This window comes from Mus musculus, chromosome 14, assembly GCF_000001635.26.
Source record: "Mus musculus strain C57BL/6J chromosome 14, GRCm38.p6 C57BL/6J".
Classification (NCBI taxonomy): domain Eukaryota; kingdom Metazoa; phylum Chordata; class Mammalia; order Rodentia; family Muridae; genus Mus; species Mus musculus.
Genome location: NC_000080.6, coordinates 97390044 through 97412591, shown reverse-complemented (window position 1 = coordinate 97412591; position 22548 = coordinate 97390044).

The following is a 22548-nucleotide window of genomic DNA, read 5'->3' as shown; positions in this document are numbered from 1 at the left end:
CATGGTTACTCACAGATTTACTAGAGTGTTTATAAAATCTATGCTTGAAATTTATGAAGTTCAAACACAAACTATTTGCTGATAAAAGATATATCTGAAAGACAACACTGGCAGATAGACCATTATTTTCGTTCAGCACGTTTCTTTAGACACCCTGAAACACAACTGCTGGATCAAAACATGGCCTTTCGTTTTCCCTACACTTAGAACTCTTCTCATGCATGGATTGCTGAACTGTGCCTTACTGCGTCACTGAATCTAGATTTAACTGCTTGCAGAATGCAATTGTCACTACAAGGAGATCTAAACAATAACCTTAAGGTCAAAAGAACACCTGCTCAGGTAGAGACATATCAGATGGCCTGCTGTTACAACCATAGCTAGAAGGAATTATCAGACTATCTATGGAAATGTAGACAGTATACTTGTACAGAAATTCTATGTATGTATGTATGTATATGTATGTATGTATCTATTTGTATGTATGTATGTATGTATGTATGTATAAAGGACAAAAACTTTGCAACAATAATAATATTAACAAACCAATAAGCTTGAATTTTTCAAAGATTTTTATTACTAAAGATAAATATTGGAGTCCTTAAACATGTTAATTAATTTGATTTAATCATTCTGTTTATATATGTATTATAACATCACATTATATTTCATAATTGTATACAATTATGTTTCTCTATTGTAATGAAACAGAAATATATAATTTAAAAATTATATACCATAACAAATGATTTTTTTTTATAGGGCAGACTGTATTTCTAAATATATCAAGAGATATTCTTGGTTTCCAGACTATGGAGCACAGGGAAAGTATGCTGTATGGCATCTAAAACCCAGGGACAGAAGTGCCCTAGAATGGACAAAACAACCACTACAAAAGTCACTTTCACATGTGAAGGCGACACAACTCTAGTTTAGAGAAAGGCTTCTGCTTCAGGAATAGTCTTAGAAAAGGAAAATTCTGTCTAATGTTATAGCCATTTTGGCAAGGGAGAAGAGATCCAGGAATTGAAATTCCTCTGCTCACTGGTGTGTTTGAGAAACCTCAAAAATTACAGTGCTGGCTTTATTCGTTGTACTAACCTTTTTATAGGCTTAATGATTCCTTAAAACCAAAATAGGAGGGTTAAAGTAGTTGTTTCAACTGTATAGCCATTTACACATGCCCACCTCACGCCCGCATGCACATGAACACTGACTCTATGTGCACTTCGTTTACAACAGATAAGACATAAACCTCAGTCAGTCTCTGTGCTAATGATAGTGGAGGAGAACCCAACACGTCCATGGCTGAAGTAGCTCACTTCACTGTGTCATAAAATTCTTTGGGAAACAGAATACTTTTGAGGTCAGTATTTCATCTTGCTGCAGTGGAGCATTTTTCTACTAATTGCTATGGTGTGTTTACGCCAGGGTTTCTAGTTTAGATTCTAGCCAATGAGAAGGTGGCGGAAGGATCAGAGGGACCATCGCTCTAGGAATTCACCTAGAATATACTCAAGCAACTTTTTGCCCTTCATCTGTTTTTTAAAGATTATTTTCCTTTTTATTTATTCTTCTCTCATACTTTACATCCTTACTGCGTTTTCTGCTCTTCCCAACCTCTACCCTTGACTCTCTATTCTCATAGATCCATTCCCCTTCACCTCCCCTTTAAAAAGATCAGGCCTTCTAGTTAGTGATAGCAATCAAACTTGGCATAACAAGTAACAACACCGGGCACATATTCTTACGTCAAGGCTGGACAAGGCCAATAGAGTGAAAAGGGTCATTTTCTTTCATCAAAAGTTTCTTGGATATTGTAAGGAAAAGGATGTTGAATGCTTTCAGAAAATAAGATTTCTTAACTTTGCTAGGCATTCTTACTATTGCTCTTCGTGTCTTCTTTGTATCAAATCTTATGTATATATGAGAAAAGTTTTTGCCACAACACTATTTTATTGACTGATTGATTGATTGATTGATTTTGTTTTTCTGAGACAGAGTTTCTCTGTGTAGCCCTGGCTGTTCTGGAACTCACTCTGTAGACCGGTCTGGCTTCAAACTCAGAAATCTGCCTGCCTCTGCCTCCCAAGTGCTGCGATTAAAGGCTTGTGCCACCATGGCCCTGACTAATTTTTTTTTCTTTTGATAAAGTCTCAACATGTAGTGCTGACTCTAAGAGAATCCTATGTGGGGCAAGCAGTCTGTGCTTGGATTAAATGTGCAAGCTGCTATGCCCAGCTATCTATCTTCACATTTCTGTTTATTCATCTTGGCTTACTGAGAAGATGTAGCCTTGCTGGCTTAGCCTTATGAGTGTCTGTATCATAGAGAGCCATGTTGATTGAGCCTGGCCATGCCATGCCTGGCATCTTCACAATTTTATTTTTCTTTCTATGAATACTTTTGAACAAAGCAATTCTTTGAAAGAAGTCTGCCTGGTATATAGTTTGCATTTTCTAGAAAGAAAAACATAATAACCGCCATGTTTTGAATATGAAATATCTCTAGTAAGTTCAGTTGCTGAAATCTTGGTCCCCAAATGATAATTTTGTTTTGGTAGGTGCTGAATTCATTGAGAGGTATGGTATACCTGCCAGTGTGAGTAACTGAAGGTGAGCTCCAGGTGATATCTTTCAGTCTGTCTTAGCAATTTCTGTTACCACAATATGAAAAACTTTATTCTAACTTACCCTTCCTGCTGTGGAGTGCTGTACCAGCATGTCTAGGGATGAACTGAAACTACCAACCAAAGACTGCGACCTTGGAACCATGAGACAAAGCTGGAACCAGGAGACAGAGTCTACCTTTCTTCTTTTCAACTTTCTGTTCAGGTCTTTGTAACCATATTAAAAATTCTGAATAACAGGATTACTTGATATTTGTTCCTGTATTCATATCTTGACTATATATATAATTTTATTCCAAATGTTAACACCTTACATTTTATTTCTGTTCTAATGAATCATGTTTCTAGATATAGTATGGATAGTCATTTGAAATACATACATAACAACTGCTTATAAAATTTTTCTATTTGTTTTTGAATCTCTAAGGAGAGATACAAGAGGCCCATCAGAACAAGAGACAACACTGCCTGCCTTCAAGGAGAACAGCTCTAACTCTGGTCATAGAGCTTTACATGCCTCCAAGGAAGCTGGTTCTAGTGAGAGACATGCAGGCCAGTTAACACCAGAGAGAAACAGATGGCCAGAGACAAGTACAAGATCATAAGCAAAAGACCCCAAAGCAATTTGGCACCACCTAAAGAAAGAGATGACCATGAATGTACAAGAAGCCTACAGAACACAAAATAGATTGTGACAGAAAATAAAATTCTCTCGTCACAGATCTAGGACAGATGTGATCTAGACCCTAAGAGAACACAAATGCCAGCCCAGGATACTATACCCAGAAAAACTTTCAATCACCATTGATAGAGAAACCAAGATATTCCATGACCAAATTTAAACAATATCTTTCTACTAATCCAACCCAACAGAGGATATTGGAATGAAATCTCCAACACAAGGAGGGTAACTACACTCAAGAAAACATAGAAGCTAGGCATTTCACAACAAACCCAAAAGAAGAGAATCATACACACATAAGCCAAGGAGAGAAAGTCCCAATTCTGAATATCTATGCCACAAACGCAAGGGTACCCACACTAATAAAAGAAACTTTACTAAATTTCAAAACACACATTGAACCACACACAATAAGTATGGGAGACTTGAACACCCCACTCTTATTAATGAGCAGGTCTTTGAGACAGAATCTAAGCAGAAACACAGTGAAACTAACAGAAGTTATGAAACAAATGGATTTGACAGATATCTACAGAACATTTTTTACCCCCAAACAACGGAATATACCTTCTTCTCAGCACCTCATGGAACCTTCACCAAAATTGACCATATAATCAGACAAAAAGCCAGCCTCAATACCTATTGATACTGGAAGACTGGAATAATCTCATGCATGAGATGATCACGGACTAAAGCGAGACTTCAATAACAACAAAATCAAAAGAAAGACCACATACACATGGAAATTGAACAACAAACTGCTCAATGATAACTTTGTCAGGAAAAAAAAATAAAGAAATATATCAAGACTTTATAGAATTCAAAGAAAATTAGGACACATCATACCCAAATTTATGGAACACATGAAGGCAATGTTAAGAGGAAAATTCATAACACTAAATGCCTTAATAAAGAAATTGGAGAAATCCAGGAAAAGCAACATAACAGCACACTTGAAAGCTCTAGAACAGGTAGAAGCAAAGAGACCCAGGTAGTCAAGTTCAGGGCTTAACTCAACCAAATAGAACCAAAGAGAATGATACAAAGAATCAGCAAAACCAAGAATTGTTTCTTTGAGAAAATCAACAATAGAGATAAACCCTTAGTTAAACTCGCTAAAGGGCCCAAAGCCAGTATCCAAATTAATAAAATCAGAAATGAAGAGGGAGACAAAAATAGAACATGACGAAATTCAAAAAATCATCTACTACAAAAGTCTATACTCTACAAAATTTAAAAATCTAGATGAAATTGATGGCAGTATAGACAGATGCCACATACCAAAGTTAAATCAAGATCCGCTGAACTATCTAAACAGTCCTAAAACCCCTAAGGAAATAAAAATTGTCATCAAAAACCTCCCAACCAAAAAGAGCCCCAAGCTAGATGATTTTAGTGCAGACTTCTACCAGACCTTCAAAGAAGAACTAATATCAATACTTCTCAAACTATTCCACAAAATAGGAACAGAAGGAATGCTACTTAATTCATTCTATGAACTCAGTTACTGTGCTACCTAAACCAGACAAAGAAAGAGAACTTCAGACCAAGCTGGCTCATGAATATCAATGCAAAAGTACTTGATAAAATTCTTTCAAACTGAATCCAAGAACACCTCAAAATCATCATTCACCGTGATCAAGTTGGCTTCCTCCCAGGGATGCAGGGATGGTTCAATATACACAAATCCATCAACATTATTCACTGCATAAACAAACTGAAGGAAAAGAACCCCACATGATCTCATTATATGCTGGAAAGGTCTTCAAGAAAATACAATACCGCTTCATGTTTAAAATCCTGTAGATATCAGGAATTCCTCGCACATACATAAACATACTAAGAGCAATATACAGCAAAAGAATAGCAAAGATCAAATTAAATGGAGAGAAACTAGAAGCAATCCCTCTAAAACCAGGGACAAAATTAGGTTGCTCTCTCTCTCTTTCTCTCTTTCTCTCTCTCTCTACTCTCTCTCTCTTTCTCTCTCTCTCTGTGTGTATATATATATATATATATATATATATACACATATATATATATATATGTGTGTGTGTGTGTGTGTGTGTGTGTGTGTGTGTGTGTGTGTGTATGTGGATGCTAGAGCAATTAGACAACAAAAAGATATCAAGTTGATGAAAATTGGAAAGGAAAAAAAATCAAAGTTTCACTATTTGTAGAAGATATAACAGTATTCATAAGCAATGCCCAAAATTCCACCACCGAACTACTACAGCTAGTAAACAACTACAGCAAAGAGGCATGATATAAAATTAACTCAAACAAATCAGTAGCCTTTATATAAATGATAAACTGACTGACAATGAAATTAGGGAAAAAATACCCTTCACAATACCTACAACAGTATGAAATATCTTGGTGTAACTCTTACCAAGCAAGTCAAAGATCTGAATGACAAGAACTTTAAATCCCTGAAAAAAAGAAATCAAAGATCTCAGAAAATGGAAAAAATCTCCCATTCTCATGAAATGGTAGAATTAACATATTGAAAATGGCCACGTTACCAAAAGGAATCTACAGATTCAATGCAATCCCTATCAAAACTGCAACACAATTCTTCACAGACTTGGAAAAGGCAATTCTCAACTTCGTATGGAAAAACTAAAAGCTCAGGATACCCAAAACTATTCTCAACAATAAAAGAACTTCCAGGAGAATCACCATCCCTGATCATCAAGCTATATTACAAAGCAACAGTGATAAAAACTGCATAGTATTGGTACAAAGAAAGACAGGTAGATCAATGGAATAACATTGAAGATTCAGACTCATACAGCTATAGACATTTGATATTTGAAAAAGAAGCCAAAATCATACAGTGGAAAAAAGAAAGCATCTTCAATAAATGTTTCTAGTTGGACTGGCAGTCTGTATGTAGGAGAATGAAAATAGATCCATATTTATTACTTTGTATAAATCTCAGGTCCAAGTGGATCAAGGACCTCAACATAAAACAAGATACACTGAATCTAATAGAAGACAAATTAGGAAAGACTCATTACCACAGTGGGAAACTTTTCCTAACAGAACACTAATGGCTCAGGTTCTAAGATCAACAATTGGTAAATGGGACCTCATGAAACTGAAAAGCTTCTGTACAGCAAAAGACATAGTCAATAGGACAAATCAGAAACCTACAGATTTGGAAAAAAATATTCACTAACCCTCCATCCAACAGTGGGCTAATATCCAAAATATATAAGGAACTCAAGAAGCTAACCACCAAAAAAAAAAAAAAAAAAAAAAAAAAAAAAAAAAAAACAAGCAAGCCAATCCAAAAATGGACTATAGAACTAAACAGAGAATTCAGTGCAGAAGAATCTTGACTGGTCAAGAAGAACTTAAAGAAATGTTCAAGGTCCTTAGTGATCAGGGAAATGCAAATTAAAAGACACTGAAATTCCACCTTACACCAATCAGAATGGCTAAGATCAAAACTTCAGGTAACAGCACATGCTGGTGAGGATGTGGAGAAACAGAAACACTCCTCCATTGCTGGTGGGAGTGCAACCTGGTACAACCACTCTGGAAATCAATCTTGTGATTCCTCAGAAAATTAGAAATAGCTCTACCTGAAGACCCAGCTATACTACTCTTGGGCATATACCCAAAAGATTCCCTACCATTCTACAAAGACACATGTTCTGCCACGTTCATAGCAGTCTTATTTTTAATAGTCAGAACCTGAAAACAACCCAGATGTCCCTCAGCAGAAGAATGGATACTAAAAATGTGGTTTACTTAACACAACGGAATGCTATTCAGCTGTTAAGAATGAGGACATACTGAATTTTGCAGGCAAATGGATGGAATGAGAAAATATTGAGAAATAATGAGAAAATATGGAATGAGTGAAGTAACCAGACCTAAAAGGACATCTATGGTATGTACTCACTGATAAGTGGATATTAGCCAAAAAGTACAGAATACAGACTTTAACAAGTGTAACAAGCAGAAATGCCCAAATAAAGAGGTTTCAATTCCACTTAGAGGGGGGAAGGAAATAATCATGGGAAGAAGAGGAAGGGAGTGACCTGAATGGGAGATGGGAGGGAGAGGGGAAAGGGGAACAGCATCAAATATGTAGGGTGTGGGGGTCAGCAGAGAAGCCCAGAGGGCCAAGAGAATGAATGGAAATTAAGAGCCTAGGGGACATGCTCTAGAAATCACCAGAGGCCCAGAAGGTGAGACTGTCTCAGGACTCATTGGGTTTTACCTTAGCCAAAATGTCCAACATTGGGGAAAGGAAACTGGAAGAGTCTATTTTCAGTAGATAAAAGGGTTACTAACCCACAGTCAAAATTCTTAACCCAGATTTGTTCCTGTGTAAAAGAACTGCAGGAACAAAAATGGAGAAAAGACTGAAGGAAAGGTGGTCCAATGTCCAGTGAAACTTGGGATCCATCTCATGGACACACATCACACCCAGATAGGACTATGTTGTGATGTGTTTACAGATGGGAGCCTGGCATGGCTGTCCTCTGAGAGTACTTACCAGCAGCTGACTAGACAGAGCAGTTAACTACATCCAACCACTGAATTGAAGTCAGTGACTCCTAGGCTTGAATTAAGGGAAGGATTGAAGAATCCAAAGGGGAGAGTAACCTCATAGGATAGACTAACTGTGTCAACTAACAAAGACCCCAGGGAGCTCCCAGAGACCAACCAAGAGCATACAAGGGCTGGCTAGAGGCCCCTGGAACATCTGTAGTAGAGGTCTATCTGGTCTAGCCTCAGTGGAAGAAGATCCTGGAGAGACTTGAGGCCCCAGGAAAGGGGAAAGCCTTGGTGGGGAGTACCCTCTCCGAGGCAGGAGGAATGGAATGAGGAAATAAAAGAGGAGAGTGAAGGAAGACAATGACTGGAATGTAAATAAGGAAAATAACTTTAAAAACAGAGTTTTTACAGTTATATATAATATATATATAACAGCAAGCAAGTTATTTGTGAAAAGTAAAAAAATATATAAACTGTTAATAAACACATGCTAAATTATTCATAATACTTAGATATAATAAAAATTATGTACTAAATACTAAATTATACTAACATCAAATGCATTTATTAAATCACTATTGTACATGTAGACATGTTTTTTTAGGACATGAGGTTTCTATGTAATTGAGAATTTAATTTTTGTTGGATTTAGCTAATGATGTGCACTCTTTAGTAGTCTTTGAAAACTGAGTGAAGTACATTTACTTTTCCTACCTTATACTTTATAATAATTTCTTTAAAATTTTTATCAGAGGTCGGCAGGGGGAGAGAGAGAGAGAGAGAAAGAGATGGAGAGAGAAACATCTTTATTCTAACTGTTTCTGCTAACACTCAGACTTATCTATACATCTGTAAGAAGTAAATTTCAAGTGTTCACTGAATGTTCCACCCCATAATACTTTGTCCACACAAGCACATAACAAAGACACTAAGTTACGAGCTGAACTTTTATCATGGATATTTGAAGGAACAACTGAGACATTTAAATGATTCATGGTTGTCTGCTAAATCTGGGGTCCCAAGACAGATGAGAGAGGGTAGAGCACTGCCCATACCCTGGACAGCTAGCTCTCTGACCGCACAGCTGGAGTAGCACTGCTTCCTACCCAAATCAGGCTGGGCCAACTCCACTCCATAGAGACGAAGGCCACATCAGGATCAAGCCAGCTGGGCTTCTGTTTCCTCTCCAGAGATCGGGCTTCTCAGAAATCATGTGACCAGCAGTCTACTAATCTAGTTTGGAAGGGCTCTGCCCTGCTGCAGCCCCTCCTCTGCTGTTCATTCTCCTTCTTTCCCCATGACTCAAGCTATTTAATCTAGCCTCTCTATTGCAATAAATGAGCTGTCCTCTGACACAGGCCCCTGGTCATTTATATCCTCTGTACTCACCACTGCCAGAGACCCTGCTCACCAGCTCCTCCCTACCCTGAGACATCTGGTGGGTAACAGTGATGATGGCCAAGTGCCCTGGTCATTTATATTCTCTGTTCTGCCAGAGACCCTGCTCCTCAGCTGATGAGAGGGATGGGGAATCCACAACTCACTTCATGCTTGACAGATTCTGAACATGATTGAGGTAACTACTATTTTTGTCTGTAGTATTTTCCATTTTCTGTCATAAATTGTTTTATTTTGGAATTTTGCATATCTGTTCCAAACTATTTTCTGAAACACAAAGCAAGTATGCTGATAAATCATATTTAGGGAGAGTATTTCCCTCAAAATACATTTAAAAATGCAAAACAGTCCCATAAATTTCTATCATATATCACATTGTAGTCAACTTTTAATAAACTACTGCTTGTTGAATGTGACCCAACATCATATAATTACCTGGGTTGTACACTTGTTTGGTATTAACTTGATATGAAAATGATTTGCCAAGAATGCCAAGTTTGTCATTAACATTTTTGATGAATAATTGACTGTATGTTAAGGTTTATTTTTATCTAAAATAATAGTGAATGTATATTTTATTTTTTCACTTTTACTTCATGTTTAATAAATATTAATATATATTAAACTACACAAAAATCTAACAATCTGTAATGATGCACCAGAATCCTATCTAAGTTCAAGTTTACCAACTTATGAGATAGATAGTTTAAAGCATGGGTCACTTCAGTTTGTGAAAAACAAAGGAACTGAAGAAGAAATGTATTCTCAAAAAGGTTTTAATTAACTGCACGGTAATATTGTTAGCTTTGGAAAAAAAAAGGTATTTGAGCCACAGTACATGGAAGTTCATGAGGTAAATTTAGGTGGATTTACATGAAGCAATTTGAGAGAAAACACTTGGGGTTTGATGGAATTTATTCACTGACCCTGAAATGTCAACCTAACATAGATACTCATGCAGCATGCCTCCCTGCTGTGTCCCGTGCTATGTGACAATCTATCTATTGAGCACTAAACATGCACAAACAAATACACATACTAGTTTAGCTTAGTGTAATGCATCAATATGAATAAACAAAATCTTATATTTTGAAAAACACATGTCGTAGTACACATTAGCATCAGTAACGTGGTACTTCACGATGAATTTTATAATTGTATAATTTAGAGCTTAATTTTCTCAAACCTCAAATTGTTCCCTTTATGCCCTTGAGCACTGACCTAATAAAAATGTGATCACCATATAGGTTGCAATTTATTCCTTCACCAGTGACTTTTTACGTGAACACATAGCACAGGAGAAACTAATTTGTGTATGAGGGAAGGAAAATAATTAGCATAGAACAAAGACTGGGTGAAATTTGCTCTGTGATGTGAAATGTGACAGTTCTGAGTTGCTTAATCTGTTTGAAATATTACGATTAATCTTTAAACTACATCTAAAGACTGATTCAGTAAATAGTCCCAAATTCATGTTAACTGACATATTTGAAAATTCTATTTTCATGACAAATACTGTAAGGCAAATTTTCTCTGATGAAGCCTGAGGATTAAAAGTTCTATGGGTATAGCAACTCTAAGTCATTAGGGGCTTTTTAAAAACTAGTCTACTCAGTAGGATAATAGTATAAGGTTCTCCACTAGGGCCTGACCTATTGCTCTTAACCCAACTGAGCCCTCTAACTTGCCCTGGTTAAATTTTCAGCTAAACATAAGTAAGTAGCTAGTAGCCTTCTAGTTTTAAGTGATAATTGTTAATCTGCTCAAGGAAGTAAAATTAGAGAGTGTGAGATTTTACATATTTCATACTCTATGCAAATATTCCAAAAGTAAACTTTATATTGAAATATAGTATTTTTTATGCAATTTCATTTTGGAAAGGACTTCAAATGAGCCATTATTTCATGAAAAGACTTACTGAAGAGTATGTGTACCATGCTGTCTCATCTTGCATGTTTGTATACCAAAACATAAATTTAATCCAATGAAATTTGCTTTTAAATTTTCATTTGTTTAAAAACTTAATTAAATTTTACCTCACATGAAACTTTAAATAATGAAATAGAGTATAAAGAAGGCTTTTTGTGTATCAAAGGAACCAGAGCAAAGGCAAGGTGACAAGAGAAGGCAAGGTGACAAGAAAAGGCTTTAAAGAGGGTAAAGATGATTAAATGCATCACTTACATGTCTGATGATAGCATAATGAAACCCATTATTTTGTACAAATAAAATCCATGCTAATAAAAAGCACACAGTACACTATCCGAGCAGTGGTGATACACACCTTTAATCCCAGCACTTGGGAGGTAGAGGCAGGCAGATTTTTGAGTGCGAGGCCAACCTGGTCTACAGACTGAGTTCCAGGACAGCCAGGGCTGCACAGAGAAACCCTGTCTCAAAAAAAACCAAAACCAAACCAACCAACCAACCAAACAAACAAACAAACAAAGCACACACTATTAGTTACAGTTTCTGTCACCATAAAGTTAAGGTTTAGGAAAGAATCAGCCAAGTAAGAGGTAAGTAGTGGAAATAGTTTAAACTATTTCCAACAGTTCAACTTTGTGAAAAGGTAGGGTCCAGTTCTTCCCCTCCTGTGTTAGACTATGTTTGTTATTTGCTTCAAAAGAGTAGAATAAGAAAGGAAGGAGGGAGGGCGGGAGGGAGGGAGGGAAGAAGGGAGGGAGGGAGAGAAGAAGGGAAAGAAGGGAGGAAGGAAGGAAGGGAAGGAGGGAGGAAGGAAGGAAGGAAGGAAGGAAGGAAGGAAGGAAGGAAGGAAGGAAGGAAGGAAGGAAGGAAGAGTGGAGTGTTTTGGGAAAGTTGGTGATGAAAGTCTTAGAAGTCCCAAGTTTCCTGTTCACCTCTCACTGGAATTGCCCCCTCCGCAGTGCTCACAGCTAGATTAAGGTAACCCCAGAACAGGACTCAAGAAGAGCCATGCTTATCACTATTGCCTTGTTCCAATTACTTTTCATGCAATGTAAGACAGCTTAAAGAGAGGACACTCAGCTGCACTCAGGTACTACTGTCACTCAGAGAGCACTTCCTAAAAAAATGGAAACTGACATAATGTCTGTTATTTTATACTGTGGTGACTTAGGGATGGCGAAATGGCTCAGCAGTTAAGAGCACTGGCTACTTTTGTGCAGAACCCAGATTCATTTCTCGGCGTCCACATAGCAGCTTACAAGCATCTGTCACTCTCATTCCAGGAATCTGGTTCCTTCTTCTGCCTCCCTCAAGCATCAGGAATGCACAAGGCATACATGCAGGCAAACCACTCATATACACAAAATAAAATAGTAAAATATTTTAAGAAGAATTGAAGTTTTGGGTAATAAGTAGTTAACATACAAATATAGAGTGGGCAGTTGCAGGTAAGAAAATATGGCAAAACATGGTCAGGCTTAGAATTACAGAATGAATCATTACAGAATGAATAAAACAAAAATCAGTGGTATTACTCAGTTAATATTAAATATGAGATCTGTTAAAAGAACAATATTGCTGTTTTGTTTTGTTTTGTTTTGTTTGTTTTTGCTTTAGTTCCTATATGTCCTGGATATTGTTTATGTATGTGTTTAGTGTGTGTGTGTGTGTGTGTGTGCCAGTGCCTGGGCATGTGTACTCTTACATGCATTTTGTGGCTGCACTCATAATACACACGTGCATATGCATACTAGAGGAAACACCTCAGGTATGACCCTCAAGAATAAAGTTCAAATCCGCTGAAACAGGCTCTCTTATTGATTTGGGGCTCACGGTTAGTCTGGAATGGCTGGCTAAGGAGGTTCATGGATGTTCATGTCTCCTTTTTCCTTAGTCTGAGATTACAAGGGTAGAGCATCATGTCTGGCTTTTTGTACAAATCCTTGGCAAATTCAGGCCAGCATATTTGTGAGACATGAACTTTACTGACCGAACTATCTCCTTAAATTATCACAGTTTTAATATATTTTTATTACTTTTTTCATTTCCTTATGTTTCTTCGCATGGATGTTTTATTGACAAATAATAAGCAGGCTTATGATATAGACATTTTAAAAGCCAAATAGTCCTGAAACACATGAAGCTGTTTCTTTTTTTTGATTCCTTGAGAAAAGAAGGTTTCAAAATTAATATCCTTATTCATTTTGAGAATTTCATACATAAATAAAATAAAACTTGCTCATATAAAATCCCCATTATTTTTCCAAATCCCAACCCTACTTGTCACCTGAATAAGTGTTTGATCCTACTATCGTGACTAAGGAAAAATTAGCATTTGGGGGAGAAAAAAGTGTACATTTATGTGGAGAGCCGGTACGTGCTGTGAGCAATCGTGTGCGTGCCGCCAGTAATCTCTGAGGAGAGCCGTGTGTGCCGTGAGCAATCTCCATTATAAGATGGCGCGGGCCTCCGCTGTGCCTAACTAGTAAACAAGCCTTGTACGCAGGTGCAAGAGTGAATTCACTCCTAGTCACTCCCATTCTCGGGGTGTAATAGTGGGGTGATGGGCAAGCAACGAATCAGGAGCTGTCACGCCATATCAGGTGCTGAAACGTCACGCTGCGGGTTATAAAACCAGCGCCATTTTCCCGGTTCGGAGTCTTCCTGAGAAGCAAGCAATAAAGCTCTTGCCGCGGAAGATTCTGGTTTGTTGCGTCTTTCTTGCCGGTCGGGACGCAATACATTAAAAAAAAAAATAAACCAAAAGATCAGGAATAGAGTTTTCAATATTTCCTTAAAGCATTGTGGGAAGGTGGGAATTTCAAAGGATTTCCTATGTACTGAAACATTCAGCTGTGTTGAGCCACAGCTGCAATCATGGTAATATGTGGGGAGCGGGTGTGGCGGCAGTCCCAAAGGCGCCAGGGACTGCAGCTAAGTCATATGACTTGCACCTGACTTCCTCATATAAGACACAAACATCTTGAGTGCTGTGCAGGTGTACCAGGATACAGGTGAATCCAATTTGGTGGAGATTTGCCCCTGCTGCCCTGATTAGCTGAAGCCTCGTGACTGGCGAGGGGGCGTGGCCTGCGGTTGGGGGGAGATATAAACAAGAAGAATCAGGACTGAATAAACTGCTGTTAGAAGGACTGGTGGTCGCGTCGTTCTTGCTGGTCGAGAGCGGGCGCGACAGTAATATACAGGAAGAAATGTCTACAAATATTCTATAGTTGCAATTTGTATATCTATGAGGCCCACAAGTTGCTTAAGAGCTTGAGGCTTTAGTTTTCTGCACTGTGGGAAGTACCAAGCTTGTCACAGCCTTCTGTAGATCAAGGAGAATACTCATGTTACTCAGCTCTGTAGAGACAGAACAATATCCAGTTGATGGTAGTCAATTTAGTGACCATTGGTTTGATTCTTTGGCTAATTATGACTGAGGTCTGAGGGAGAAAAAAAAGTTTTTAGTAAAAGCATTGCTTTTGTATTCTCAATAAATGTCCTAGCTGTGGTTTGGATATTTCTGTTTTTGAGATTATAGTATAAAACCGTCTTGTACAACATTTCTATTTTAATATTTTCTATATTGTTTCTTTAAAAAAATAAGACAAATGATAAATTGCTAGTGTGGGTCTACTACCAACACAGTACTTAGTGTTTTAAAGGCAGCATTTTTAGTTAGCAGGAGACATACTAATATTGCCTTCATTATAAAGCTGTTTAAATGGAAGACCAGAGAGTTTAGCTTAGGAATATGACTCCTGAAATTTGTAGCTGGACTTCCATCCAGACTGTCTGACTAGAGAGTGAGCTGTCTTCCACTCTGCCTCACTGTCTCCTAGGACTAGCGTGAGCTCTCAAAATTCTCATCTGAGTTAGGAATTTCTTCATAGACTAATGATGAACATGCCTGCTTTGGTTCACATTTTTAAGTTGGTTTCTTAATTGTCTCACAATTCCTTCCAGTTCTATATTAAGTATCAATTTATATATACATATATAGACTAACATAATGTCTTTTACAAGTTATTTTATCAAGTAATTTTAATGTTCTAACCCTATTACCTAATCTGAATATTCATTAACATAATTATTCACAAGCTCAAATAAATTTTCCGATTAGTTCCCAGAGTATTTTTTTGGTTTCAAGAAATGACACTTTTTTCTTTTCCTTTTTTTTTCCTGTATAGAATATAGTTTATTCAATGCACGGAATGGATGGGAGTTGAGAGGGTAGTAAAGACAAAGAAAGGGGGGGGGGAGAGAGAGAGAGAGAGAGAGTAGAGGCAGACCAGGAGCACTTGGAGAGAGAGGGGGACGCGGCAAGAGGACAGAGCAGGAGCAAGAAGGCAAGAGCAAGGGTAACAAAAGTTTTTATATTGACAAAAAACAAAGAAAAGATACAGGATTGAATTGCTTGATTTGCTTTTTGTTAGAAAAGACAAAGGATACCATCTGGACATTTCCCTTAAAGCTAGTAATAACGAACAATGTTATTTTAGGTTTCTCCTTATTGTAGATATTATTATTATTATCATTACTATTAATATTCCCTATTTTTCTTTCTCTTCCTATTTTGGGCATGAATATAGCATTTATATTTTCTAAAAACATATTTTCTTTATTCAAAAAGACTTTAAACATAATTTTAGGTTCAATTAAAATTTTGGCTTAAAGTAAAAAAAAATGTGCATTAAATTTTCTTCACATATTAAGTAAAAGCCACGTGGTGATTTACATACATGCTGCAAGGCTGTCAGAGGACCGTTTCTTGGGTTTACAACATCCTGTAGCTATTGACCTGGGCTGTGTTAAGCGGGTGACCTAGGATTGATGAGGTCCACACGTGGCTACTGGGTAATTAATCGTGGCTATGTGAACGTGTGGAGATTGTGCAGATTCTGACACTTTTCTCAGGACTGAAAGCAGTGCTCATATCCTGGCAGTGAAGACTTTGGCTTTCTTCCTAAAACTAATGATTATTATTTCCCGTTTTTCTAAATTGCTTGCTTTTACTCATTGATTTAAAAGATTTTAAACAATTTTGTCTTCCAGACATATTCATGAAAAACATATTTATGGCTACGCAATCTCAAATTTTATCTGAAAAGCAGTCGTACTAAGCTTTCCCAAATTTCTCCACATCCCAATAGAGCTAATAAGTTCTGGGGTGAATACGGCAAACTTTCTTAGCAGAGTCCATCGGTTTTGTTACACACACTGCTGATGCCTTCTTGCTGGAGTAGCTCGGCCCCTTTGTGAAGTGCTGGGTAACACTGTACTGCACAAAGTGAGGAGAACGGATTAATTGCCTTTAGAATACTAAATGAAGCCTTTTAATTTAATGAATATTTCAACAGAATCAATTCACTCTGTCTCTCTGAAGACAAAATCCCAAAGGGAGAAATTCTTTGGGGTGACCTAGAGAGCAAATTGGAACTTCTGTGAGGTTGGTTACAGCTGCTCCGTTCCCAAGTGTGCAGATTATCACTGTGGTGTTAATAGATTCCATAAGAGGACAACACAATAGGCTTCAGCACTTTAGATTTACAAATTATCCTTGAGCATTGTAGACCCTGAGGCCAGGCTAGGGGTTCTCAGAGGCTGAACTCAGTTTACACAAAGTGGGCTGCAGAAAGTACTATTAAAAGATAGGAAGAAGTAAGGGAGAGGTCTTGAGACTCAGTCTACTTTATAACTTGTCAGCTGCAAACAATGTGAACCATATCACGTTCATAACCATATATTCAAACCAACTTAATTTTGTACTTAGAGTTCTAGTCTATAAGCCAAAGGAGGAAATTTTCTTCTTCTTGCTTAAGCAAGTTTTATTAACATATTGTGTCTTATTTTCCATTTGTTTGAAAATGGAATGAAAATATTGATGGTGGAGTAGATCTCCTGCACCTTCAAGGATAACAGATAATAATTCTCTCAGTTAAATAGACTGTGAATGAATTTATCATATATTATGAATTTCATGAATTTATAAACATTAATATATATTTGAGAAAACAGATTAGTCAATTTTGTTTGTCTGATACACTTAGAATTTTTTTTCTAATTTTTATAGGAACTTTTGACACAAATCTAATGATTGTCTTAACAGAAATATTCAAATAACAAAGAACACTTTAAGATATGTAGTACAATGGAAGCTGGTAATTTATTTATGTGTATATTTATTTTAATACTATTTGCGATTATTTAACTTTGGGTGGAAGTTTAGGCAATAACTGATTCTTTTGTTCTTCATTCACATCAGGTAAAGTAAATCAGTTTATTAAATTCAAGTCAATACAGGTCTTTTAGAATATAGTGATATATTCCAATTTAAACTACCCAATATGATATAAGATCAATAGCTAAACACCACAGCAACATCTAAAATCTGTCCCCTGAAGCTCTGTTCTGCACCAAATCAACTCTAAATGTGAAATCTAGAAAGATAGACTTCAGAATCGTTTAGTGTGCTCTTGAATCATTGTAAATTAATATATAGTTGGCATGATAGAATTTTTATGCTCAAATGTCCAAACTTATAAACCTCCTGTAAACACTTTAAAATTAAATGTAACATATCGTATTACCCAGCTCTTATATGTAAATATCCTTTTGTAATGAGTTGCATATTATACTTAAATAGATAAAATGAATTATTTGTAGGATACTATAGTACACTTGAGACTTTCTCTTTGGCCTTTCCTTATTTAAGAACTTTCTAGCAGTTTTGGGGAGCTTTTAAGGGTACTAATTAGTAATATCCTAAGAAACTTTCTGAATGGGCAAAGGTGGGAAAATAATTGCTAGAGTTAGAAATATTTTTTTATTTCTTCTTAGCATCTTTCCGTTCTTTCAAGACATTTCCAAACACTTACTTAAAAGAATCATCATTATCTATGAACTGTTTTAACTGGGACAACTCATATTTTCTCTCTTAGAAGTAATTGAACAGCTTGAGATAGGAGATTTATGGAGAACATGAATATAGGCATATACTGAAGAAGAATAATGTATCCCATTTATAGAGTTTGAAGTTTATAGCTGCCCTCATTAAGCAGCTGGCCAGGACTAACCTGGAAGAGATTTTGTGATTTAAGGGAAATATGTTCTATCCTGTAAGTTAATCTCAAAACTGATTATGAAGCATCTTGGTGTGTTACTGTTTTTCAAGTTGAATAATGTAAATATCATTAAAATTTATGCACTATTGATTTAAATTATTATTTATTATAATTTGATATTATTGACAACAAGTTTATTCGTTTCCTAAAGTATTGGAACAAAATGCCTAAGATGTAATGACTTGTAAAAAACTGAACTTTCTTTTCTTGTAGTCCTGCATATCTGAAGTCAAGATCAAGGGGAAGACAGAGACATGAACATTCTGGCCCTGTGTCTTTCCTTAGTAGATATTGCTCTTCTTTTGGTGTCTGCATATTGTTAACACACTTTGTACTCACTAAATGTAAATACCTATAAAACAAACCTTTGTGTTTGTATGGGGTGTGTGTGTGTGTGTTTGTGTGTGTGTCTGTGTGTGTGTGTCTGTGTGTCTCTGTGTGTGTGTGTGCCTGTGTGTCTGTGTGTGTCTGCGTGTGTGTGTGTGTGTGTGTCTGTGTCTGTGTGTTTGTGTGTGTGTGTGTGTGTTTGTGTGTGTGTGTGTGTGTGTGTGTGTCTGTGTGTGTGTGTGTGTGTGTGTGTGTGTGTCTGTAGGCATGCACCAAATAGTATGCACATAAATGTCAGAGAGCAACCTTTTGTGTCTATCCCAACCTTCCACACATTTAAAGGGAAGATCACATTGTTGTTTTGACCCAGGGTAGCTGACCAGAGAGTACTAGGCATTCTGCCTCTGTATCCTAGACAAGCACTGCTCTACCTTCCTTTATGTGAGTTATAAAGCTCCATCTCTTCAATTTCGAATTTTCTTTGCTTAAAGGGATATCTGTTCACAACCTTTATTACTGACTTTGTCTGTCGTGGGGCCTAAGAATCTGACAGGAAGCAATAGAAGAGAAGGATTAACAATCTATTGAGATGATACACATTTTCGCCATAGTGAAGCCGTGGCAGTAGCATGGTTTTTAACTGCATGAAGTAGATTACTGGCTAATGGAGACAAGTTGCAAGCAAGCAAAGAGATTGGCAGAAACAAGTGCTAGGCCATAATCTATAAGCTAGATATCTATAGACTATGAGAAATAATAAAACCCTAAAATTTGGAAGTTATTCTTTAACCTAGAAGTATCCCACTTCTTTTAGCTAATCCTCACTTCCTACATATTCTACAAATTTCCAAAGTAATGCTCCAAGCGATGGGCCAACTGAACAGAAATATGCGTCAAAGTGAGGTATTTTACTTTCAAGTTAAAATACAGTACGGAATGCTAGAACTAAGAGGTAACATAAAATTTTACTGTGACATAATCTAGTTCAAATCTTATAGTAAGTTGCAAACGAATTCCTGTGCTTATTTTTTCTACTGAAAAGAATATTATGTACTATAAAGTACATTATTTTTATTTTTACTTAAATTTTCACATTTGTTTACTCATTTTGTGTGGCAGGAGGCATGGGGTGGGTGTATCACACTGGAGATTCATGGAGAACATGAATACAAAATTATAGTGAAGGTAAAAAAAAATCTTCCAGGAGTTGCTTTTTTTTTTTCCCCCACCAACTCCAGCGTGACAATTCAAGACATCAGGCTTCAGGGTACGTGAGTTTATTCACTGAGTCGTCTCATAAGACAAAGGGCAGAATGTAAAATATTGAGGGTGATAAAGTTTGACCAGTTAATGTAGTCAAAAACCACAGATGACTTTGATGAGATACAAAATGTTTTCCTCTCCAATTTTTTCCTACAATATCCCCAAATCAAAACTACATTCCACTTATCCACTCTTTTTCTCTCATAGGGCACTATGATTTCTATTTTTTATCTTTCAAATAACATAGTTGCATACTGTGTCTACTGTTCTATCTGACATGTTTCACTCAGCATAATGCTTTGTGACTGCTCATGTTGAGTAACTACTCTACCATTATAGAATGTGTCATCCAGACATGGTAGTCTTCTAAATGTCTCTGGGAATGTCTCCAATTTTGGTCCCTTTTCTATTCCTGATACTGGACGGTTATTGCAGTTATCAATTCATTCTTTGGACTTTAGATAGGAAGAATTTCCTTCCTACTTAGTTGCTTTTCATTATTATTATTTTCTCTTCTTATATTTCAATTTTAAGTGGTTCCTTCTTTTTAACGTTCTCTGACTGAAGAGTAGATTCCAAGTCTTAGAGTATTATTATCTCTCGTAGTCTGTAGTGATTGGTGAAGTTGCTAGTTCCTCATGTCTTGACCAGTGTTTATTTTACTTTAGGTTTTTTTATCTGGCCACAGGAACATACACTGAAACTTTGTAGTTTGGAGCTCAGCCATCTTTTTTTTTTTGGGGGGGTAGCTTATATGCAGAAGGGGATCCATTCTGTATACAACCACCAAACTCAGACACTATTACATATTCCAGCAATATTTAGCTGACAAGACCCTGATATAGCTATCTCTTGAGAGGCTATGCCAGTGCCTGGCAAATATAGAAGTGGATGCTCACAGTCATATAGGATGGAACACAGGGCCCCCATTGAATGAGCTAGAGAAAGTACCCAAGGAGCTAAAGGCGTCTGCAATCCTATAGGAGGATCAACAATATGAACTAACCAGTAACCCCCAGAACTGTGTCTCTAGTTGCGTATGTAGCAAAGGATGGCCTAGTCGGCCATCAATGGGAGGAGAGGCCCCTTGGTCTTATGAATATCATATATATGCCCCAGTAGAGGGGAATGCCAGGGTCAGAAAGTGGGAGTGGGTGGGTTGGGGAGCAGTGCAGGGGAAGGGTGTAGGGGACTTTCAGTATAGCATTTGAAATGTAAATGAAGAAAATATCTAATAAAAAAAGTTAAGAAAAAAAAAGAATTTTAGATTTTGCCCTGTTTGTCTTCTTTATGCCCATGAAATGTTTCCTCAGTTCCTCACATTTGGCACCTTCTTTGCGCTCGTTTTATACCTCGGACAGTGCAGTTTTCACTTTCTTCGCACACATTTGTAGGTTTTGGAAATGTACTGAGGTTACTTATTTACTGTATTTGATGTGTGTGCTAGAGTGTACATGTACACTGTATGCACATACAGAGACCTGAAGTGAACTCGAATCCCCTGAATCTGGAATTCCTGGGAGTCTCGTGCTTGTCCTCTGAATCATCTTTCCAGACTCATTTGTTGTCATTTTTATATTTTTTTAACCAAACTCTGATAAATACATATATCAATAAGATATATAGATATAGGTATGCACATATATACAATACACAAACATGCATATATATGAACATGTATATACATTGTACACTTGTAAATACTTGTATGTACACACATACATGCATACACACAAATACACTAATTCCTGATACATGCATTTAATTCTCAATATGTGATGAACAATATATTCGAATGTCTCTAGAAGAATTTAACCTAACAATATGGCTACCCTGATCACATTATCACATTCAAAGATCTTCTAGGTCTGCATGATTGGCTGGAATGCAGACAAGCCATTAGTACATACCCATAATCCAAAACAATGGCAACTAGCTGAGGGGCAGAAGGAAGTGACAAATAGGAGAAGGATTTAATAGCATGAGGTACAGATAGGATATGCCTGACATATTAAGAGCAGCACAGGGAGGGAGAGTTCAGTTCATCAGTGAGTTGGGTTGTGTCAGTTGGAAGTCACATCAGCTGGGTTGAGTTTACTTCAGTGCAATTGAGTTTGTTCATGACTGTGCAGTGGCAGTTGAAGCCAGACAATAAGAAGGATCCGGAAGATTAGAACAAATTGTTTAGATTAGAACACTTAGTTTGAGGCCAAGCAGAACAATTCAGGGAGAAGCTGGGAGAAGCCAGGTTGAACGAGTTAACTTGAAGAGAAGTTTGAGCCAGGAAAGCTGGATTGAACCAGCTCACCTGAGTTCAGAGACAGAAAGGGTGAGCACTCTCAGCAGGAAACCTCTGACAGGACAATTATATCTGGTGAATCAAAACTACATTTACAGATGTTCTAATTATATGTCAGCTTTGGGACAAGTCTTAACAGTTATTTTTGTTTCAAATTTAACATACCTTTTCAAAACCTGGCTCATAATGAGGGGTGTTTTCTCTATTTATTTTTTTTTAATATTTTTTACTATTCTGTATTTTCCTCAATTACATTTAGAATGCTATCCCAAAAGACCACATACACTTCCCCCAACACCCCTACCCACCCACTCCCCCTTTTTGGCCCTGGTGTTCCCCTGTACTGGGGCATATAAAGTTTGCAAGTCCAATGGGC